The sequence below is a fragment of the Physella acuta genome, unplaced genomic scaffold (assembly GCF_028476545.2).
Source record: "Physella acuta isolate Inbredline_101_S28 unplaced genomic scaffold, ASM2847654v3 ptg001377l, whole genome shotgun sequence".
NCBI lineage: Eukaryota > Metazoa > Mollusca > Gastropoda > Physidae > Physella > Physella acuta.
Genome location: NW_026732892.1, coordinates 259,361 through 267,117, shown reverse-complemented (window position 1 = coordinate 267,117; position 7,757 = coordinate 259,361). Strand labels below are relative to the sequence as shown.

The 7,757-nt window shown below is 40.2% G+C and overlaps 1 non-coding gene across 1 annotated transcript; it reads right to left on the bottom strand.

Moving 5' to 3' along the window:
• Window positions 1-2,345: 2,345 nt before the first annotated feature.
• On the bottom strand, window positions 2,346-2,418 carry Trnaf-gaa (transfer RNA phenylalanine (anticodon GAA)). Its single transcript has one exon. It is a non-coding gene; the product is annotated as a tRNA-Phe (tRNA).
• Window positions 2,419-7,757: the final 5,339 nt, after the last annotated feature.

Sequence of the window (7,757 nt, the reverse complement as noted above, 5' to 3'; positions counted from 1 at the left end):
TCAAGCTTCTGCTGATTTTAGAGTTGTTATTTTTGTTTGGTATTGCGATGACGTTTTCTGGGTGAGGTTGGGTGGTTCGGGGTCGTGGTGGTGTGGGGGATTAAAAAATGCGCAACCAATGAGAGCCAAGCCGTACCTGTTAAGCCGGCAGGTCCACGCGGACTGAAACTCCCGGCATTCGTACGGCAGAAGCCGGCTCATGGCCACTCCCATCTCCCTCGGCCATTGGCTGCGTCATGACGGCTCTTGGAAGCTGGCACTGGAGTCACGGCTTGTGCGTCAAGACTGGTGCGTCACCGCTGGACCATAGGTTGGGGTACAGCTAAGGATGGTAAAAAGATCAGAATGTAGACTTTTTTTTGACATCATCTAATTACGTAATGATTAGGTAAAATAAAAATAAGAAACATTTAATTTTTTTTTTATAAACTTGCAATTATTGGAATAATGATGTAAAGAGGAACATCTTTTACTAGAGAAACCTATAGAACATTTCTGATATATATATATATATATATATATTTATATATATATATATATATATATATATATATATATATATATATATATATATATATATATATATATATATATATATATATATATATATATATATATATATATATATATATATATATATATATATATATATATATATATGTGTGTGTGTGTGTGTTTGTGTGTGTGTGTGTGACTATAAAAGATGGAACGACCTAATCAAATGTAAATGTTGTTCAATTGTTTATTTTCTAGACTTGCCTGATGAACACAGATGAACTTGCGGACACCCTACACATACAGACCTGCACACATCAAGATCGGTGGAACGCCAGTAGGGGGTGCCCGCCCCTCCTTTCACCATTTTCAGGAAAGCGGCGCCCTTTTGTTGTTAATTTAATTAGTTATACACCCATGTGTGTGATATTTTTAGCTTGCGATCAAATGGCGAACAATCAGCGAACAAAGAACGAGGAAGAGTCGAACAAATGGAAGTAGTAAGCGGAATCATCCATTGTTTTTCTTTCCTTGTTTGGGTGAGGTGGGTTGGGGTGGGGGTAGATAGATATCAATCTATAGTTAGTGCTTAATGAGATCCTCCCATAGATATACAAGTAGGCCTATACAACAATGAACAGAAGGAAATTTTTTAAATATAAAATGTAAAAATAAGAAAAAATTATAATAAGCGTAGATATCTCGCTACCATTTTTCACAAAATATTTTGAGAGTGGTGTAGGGCATATCCACCGCCTATAATGAAATGTTAGTCGCTGTCCTAAATGAGTAATGAAGTAAATCTCTGGCTATTCAGTATTATTTAAATCGTGTACTTTCCTTGTACGTCCGTGCAACATGGTTGGGGGGGGGGGGGGGGGCAGCACAAATGTGCTGATTCAGCACCTCGTGTAATTTATAACAGGAATGTGTTGTTACCGCTCATTATATTTATAAAGGCGTCCGCTTTCATATAGACACTAATCAACTACATCACTCTAATTATCTAGCCCGATTTGTAAAACGAACGCCATCTTCATCAAATTCGGCTTTTAGCTCATTTTTGTTTATGATTGCCAGATATCTACTGATGGATTCCAATATCAACTGTAGCTATACAGTTCAGCTGGGTGTTGTACGGTGGGTTTGTGTTGTAAGGTCACGTGGGTTGGTGTTTACTTGTATGTTCAATCTCATGCCTAGATAGTAGGTCCACACAGTAATAGGTATCATACAAATATTACATTACAAAAAAAATTACACTTTTGACCAACATGTTTACATATTACATTTGGTCAGAATGTCAGTGAATTCGTGTTATTTAAAGTGTACGATAACTTACAACACCAAATCAAAATTCACAAGATTAACAACAGATATAAGTCTTAAATATTGAACAGGTTGACATGAAACTGTGCATATACTTATATCAGTAACATCGACTTACTCTGTTATGTGCCCAATAGACCTAACGACTTACACTGACACAATAGATTGGTGCCCAATAGACCTAACTGACACTATAGAAGGGTGCTCAATTGACCTAACTAGACTTACTCTGTTCAAATAGGTTCAATCAGGTTCACCAGCCTCAATCCAAAATGTTGTCGCCTTCAATGTGTGGGTGCGTGTTAGAACATACATCAAGCTAGGCATTCTTGTTAGAATATTCTTAGTTTTGTAATGGTAGTTACCCTAATCATTTAACTGGCAAAATGGAAACATGATTAATCAAGTGTGATGGCATTTTATAAAAAAAAAAAGAAATGAAAGAAATAATATATTCTAATAAAGGTTCACTCAAAATATATTTACATTTTTAAATGTCAAAAATGTTGATGAAAATGAATCGCCGAAACCCGGGATCGAACCAGGGACCTTTAGATCTTCAGTCTAACGCTCTCCCAACTGAGCTATTTCGGCTGGTAGTATTAACACCAACAATTTGACACTAATTACTAAATTATTTTTAAATTGAATTTTTATATCGTTTGTCAAGTTAGAGATTTGTAGATTCAGTAGTTAGAAGCATCCAAACATCTGGTACTTACCATTAACACATCTGGAACAGCTCCACCAAAACACATGGAACACCATCACCAACATACCTGGAACACTTGTGACACCAAATTGGCACACACACAGTCAACACACCTGGGACACTATTTATCACCATACCTGAGACACCACCACCACACTTGGAACACCATCACCACCACACATGGAACACCATCACCAACACACCTGGAACACCATCACCAACACACCTGGAACACCTGTGACACCAATCTGACACACACCACCAACACACTTGAGACACCACCACCACACCAAGTACTTACCACTACCACATAAACTCATCATCATCTCTTTGTCTGCTGAAAGATGGACCTGGTCTGTAGTTGGCCTTGTGTTCCCTTCATTTAAAACTAACACTGTTGAAGGATTAATAATATAAGCTATTGGTGTAATCGTCAATACCTGATGATCTCATTTTATTACAACTAGCTGTCGGTACCCGTTACACGTGAATTACAGGCCTATATATTTTTAACGTTAAACATGTTTGAGAAAAATATTTTATAAAATAGTTATTTTTTTTTAAAACGCAATGTGCTTTACTACACGTTGAACGGTATTAGTGACAAAGCAAAGAAATAACTAAATAGCAAAAAATCCGACACATTTGAAATAACAAAGGCTAACAATACCTATTTAAAGAAGCCAATATATATACATTATATTTAGAAGTCAACACAACACCATATTAAATAAACACACTGATTAAGAGACTTAAATGATTCCTTAAAAACCCGGCTGTTCAATGGTATTTCTGTTGCTTTTCAAAGTAATGTGTATTATTTTGGCCGAGAAAATTGTATACATTTTACAGAGTACGTCTCTATAAGAAGATCTATAGATCTAAATTAAATTTGACTGAAATAGTTCATTTCTTCATCATCTAAAATTGGAAGATATGGCAACTTTTTTTTTGCGACCACAGCAACGCGTGGGACGGGTACGCTAGCTACTTACATTCTCATATTGCAAAGAATTAGTTTTTACTGCTGTCCTAAGTATAGAAAAAGTATGGGGATCAACTTGGGTGTGTACTTTCACAAATAGTTGAGTCCCTTACACCGCGAACGGGAGCCTATCTATAACCCTTGACAATGTCTACACCCCCTGACAATGAACAAACGACAACTAACCGTAATAGAGCGGTTTTTTAAAAACAGGTCATATTTGAACACAATGGCTGACTTGTGTTCACATTTCACTAAACTTAGACTAGAATCAGTGGACAACTTGTGACCGTCATTTATATTTGCAGAGAATTGTCCTCAGTGGTGGATGAAATACTGAAGCCATAGGTAGGAATACAGCTACGGGTTTGCAAATTTTAAACTATTTCATTGTCTTCATAACACGATGTAAATAGTGCGTGTGGTAGTTACCGGGCCTCGGATATTGTTCAGCCTGTGGTCCCCATATTTTAGTTACACGATAAAGAGGACCTGTATCGCTTATATTTTAGTTACACAATACAAAAGACCTCGAATATTGTTCAGCCTGTAAAAGTAAAGTTTCCCTTTCAAACCTGACGGTCTATGGGGCAAGTGAAGTAGAGTTCACTTGTTTCTGTGACCTCGGCATATGAAGAGATAGTGTGGTCAGCACTATGCCCAGCCGCCTTTACTCTCCGTAACGTGAGTTAGGTACCCATCAGAATTGGGTGGACTCAGGGACGGTCTACTGACTTGAATCCGGATTCGTACTCGAGACTTACGGGTTAGCAGTCCAGCTCTCTACCGCTAGACCACTCCGTCCCATTGTTCAGCCTGTATCGCTTATATTTTACTTACACAATAAAAAGGACCTCTAATATTGTGGCCCGTATATTTCAGCACATAAAAAAACTGGGCCTGGGATATTGGTTAGCTAGAGCCCCGTTCAAACAATCCGCCCCTACCGTCCCTATTCTAGCTACGCCCCTGTCCCCAATGTGATCTTGAAGAGCGCCAGACCCGAAGTTTACCCGAGGCTCGAGCGAGGAAAGTTTGTACATTTTCAAGGAGTTTATCGCGATGGAATGTCGAGCTACTCGCTGGCTGGGCAAACTACAAACAAACAACGCGTTCATTTCTTCGAGGGCAGCGTATTCAGCACTCTACGCGGCACGGAGGGGATATTGAAAGTTTGAAGACCGCAGTGAGATATCTATCACGCTGATAACAGCTCCCTCGCCCTACCCCGGGGGTGGTGGGACTGGGGGTGAAGCGCGATGGAGGAGAGGTCTGTAGTGAAAACATGCCAGTCATGAGGACCGTTAGATAAGTGGCCAGGTATGCCGTCTTATCTAGATGTGGCCAATCAGGCAGGTTCTATTAGATTCGGCTAGGCTAAACAGCCATGGATGATGGGTGAAATTAGTTGGGTAGGCATAGATTAAGGCTTAACCGGCGGATTATGGTTTTAACCTCCACTTGAGTTGTCAATGGTTAATGTTAGAGAGGGTTACAAGTATGGAGTTAAATACCTGTTAAACAAGCGAGTCCTTGTGATTACAACATCGTTAACAGATGTCATTTTAGACCCCAGGTCACGCTTTTAAACCAATCACAACAACACAACCAACCCTCCCACCCCTCTCTACACTGACCTTTCAGTACACCAAACTCATATCTAACATCCTCTACTAGGTACAGCTTCATCTAACTCCGGTCTCCTTCACTCAGTGTTTTAAGTTAAGTTCAATCAGGTCTGTAATCGTTGCTATGTAACCATGAACACATACACCACGCCATACATTGTTCGGATACCTTTAGACATAATGCTGGTATGTAAGTGTAAGGCTGAGGTCAACTGGACGAGGTGGACAGACAACTTCGTATGCTAAACGGATATAATACGAAGCTTCCATTGTATGAATGTGTGTGTATAACTGGAGAAGGCTTAGTGCTTTATGTTTTATATTTATCTAAAGACCAGCATATGTACATAAGGCAAGGAATAGTTTCTGGCGCTAAGTGCAACTAGGTCGCTGTTTGTATGACCCGGGTAGACTGATAGGGGTTAAGGTAGATACGACTTTTCTGTTGATACGACTTTTCTGTTGATACGACTTTTCTGTTGATACGACTTTTCTGTTGATACGTTTTTCTGTCGGTTGATAGCGGTTAAGTAGAGCGCGTTGAATGTCTAACTGTAACTTTAAAATACTCAACAAACTGATAGTCTGACTGGGTTTTGATTCTCTGCGACCATCAGACCAAGACTCGATCTTCTGGAATTGTGCCAGTCTTGAAGAGGTCCAAGTGTCGTCTGGAAGCAGCTGACCAGTCAATAACGCTGGTCAAGTTAAGGACACAAACAATAGCAGAGATCTAGGCTGATATAGTTCTAGTTGTGTACATGGGGACTAGAGGATATACATAGATTATGTGTACATGAAAGAAATAGAGAAGCACGTCAATATTGTTGTACCTAGCAAAACTAGAGAGTTTACATGAATACACAAAACTAGAGAGTGTACATAGATACACAAAACTAGAGAGTGTACATAGATACACAAAACTAGAGAGTGTACATAGATACACAAAACTAGAGAGTGTACATAGATACACACAACTAGAGAGTGTACATAGATACAGCAGCTCATGAGAATTATCACGTGTACAGGAAAACAGAGGGCGCACACCTATCATCGTACCCCCCCCCCCCTCACCGTGCTGGCGTCCAACGATCTCCGTTTAACAGTAGGCGACCTTCAACCCCTGTAACTTGAACCCATTTATAACCCTAACCCCTCGTTTAATCTCGTGTTTTGAGCGAGTTAGCTTATGTTAAGCCCGAGCCCCGTGCGAGAGATGACCTTCCAGTCTGTGAGTCGCAGCTCTGCTGTCGGCACCACTCCCCGGGCATAATGGCGTGGATCCATTGCAAGAAACGCCTGACATTTGCCTGGCTGACTATGATAAACTTCGTGGGCTGGCCATCAGACGACGGGGGATAGGTCATAGGTCAGGGGTCATGTGTTGGATTGTAATGTGATGTTAGATTAATTATGAATATCTGAGTGAGGCGGTATGAAGAGACCGGATTAAATATGACGGCCGGTCTGCCGGCTGTGGGAAAGCCGACATTGAGAGCTATTTATAGATTCCCTTGGACCAATAGAATAACAATGTATTATGTATCGTGAGATCCGGTGGTTAGATTCGTTTAACGTCGCGTGCTGTAGACTAGATACAGACTGTTTCGTTTACCGACCCGTGCTACATACAAAATGTATACTGTTTCGTTTAACGTCGCGTGTTTCAAATTAGATACATGTTTCGTTTAGTGACCAGTGCTACATACAAAATGCATACTGTTTCGTTTAACGTCGAAAGTCAGGTCTAGGAGTGAGAATACAGACCCACTCCCACCCGCACACCCGCCCCAAGATGGAAAACTTGCTGGACCTAAGTCGTGTTATGTGACGTTTGAGCAACACCGTCACCTTTCAAATGTCCACAGGGGCACAGCAACTAAAAACTAAAATATAAAATCATACATCTCAGTTCAATATTGACAGTTTGATGCCGCCCAGCGTAAAGCACCACATAAGATCCTGTACGGCAGATTCTAGCTCACCCAACAGACGACTAAAGAGTCACCTAAAACTGTGCAAGTCTGGACCGTCTCAGTTTCTCCCGGATACACTCGACCAGGCATAAACTCAACTTTTAAAACATGGTCTAAATAATTGTCAAAACGTACCCGTTCATGATAAAAGCTGAAAACAACTATTTAGTGAAGTATAGGGAGGGGTGGTGGTGCAGAAAAATGTAATTGTAAAAATGTTCCAAACTTTTCTCAATCATTAGGCCAAGCGTTCACACCCCGGTGCTCACACTGAACGGCGACATATTCAAATATCCCTCGGTACGATCGACAAAAATATCTTACTTTCTAAAATTTAATTCAACTGGGCGGTATATTAATATTCTTTTTCAAAATACCTACACAACTACAGACTTTTGAATATATTAATTTTTGAAAATATATTATCACTTGTAAAAATATTAGGATGACGGTGTTATGCAATACGGCGTGAAGACAGCCCGTGAACTCCAGTTAGCTGTATGAGAATGACAGGACAGTATCACACGATATGACAGGACAGCATTAGACGGTATGACAGGACAGCATTAGACGGTATGACAGGACAGCATTAGACGGTATGACAGGACAGCATTAGACGGTATGACAGGACA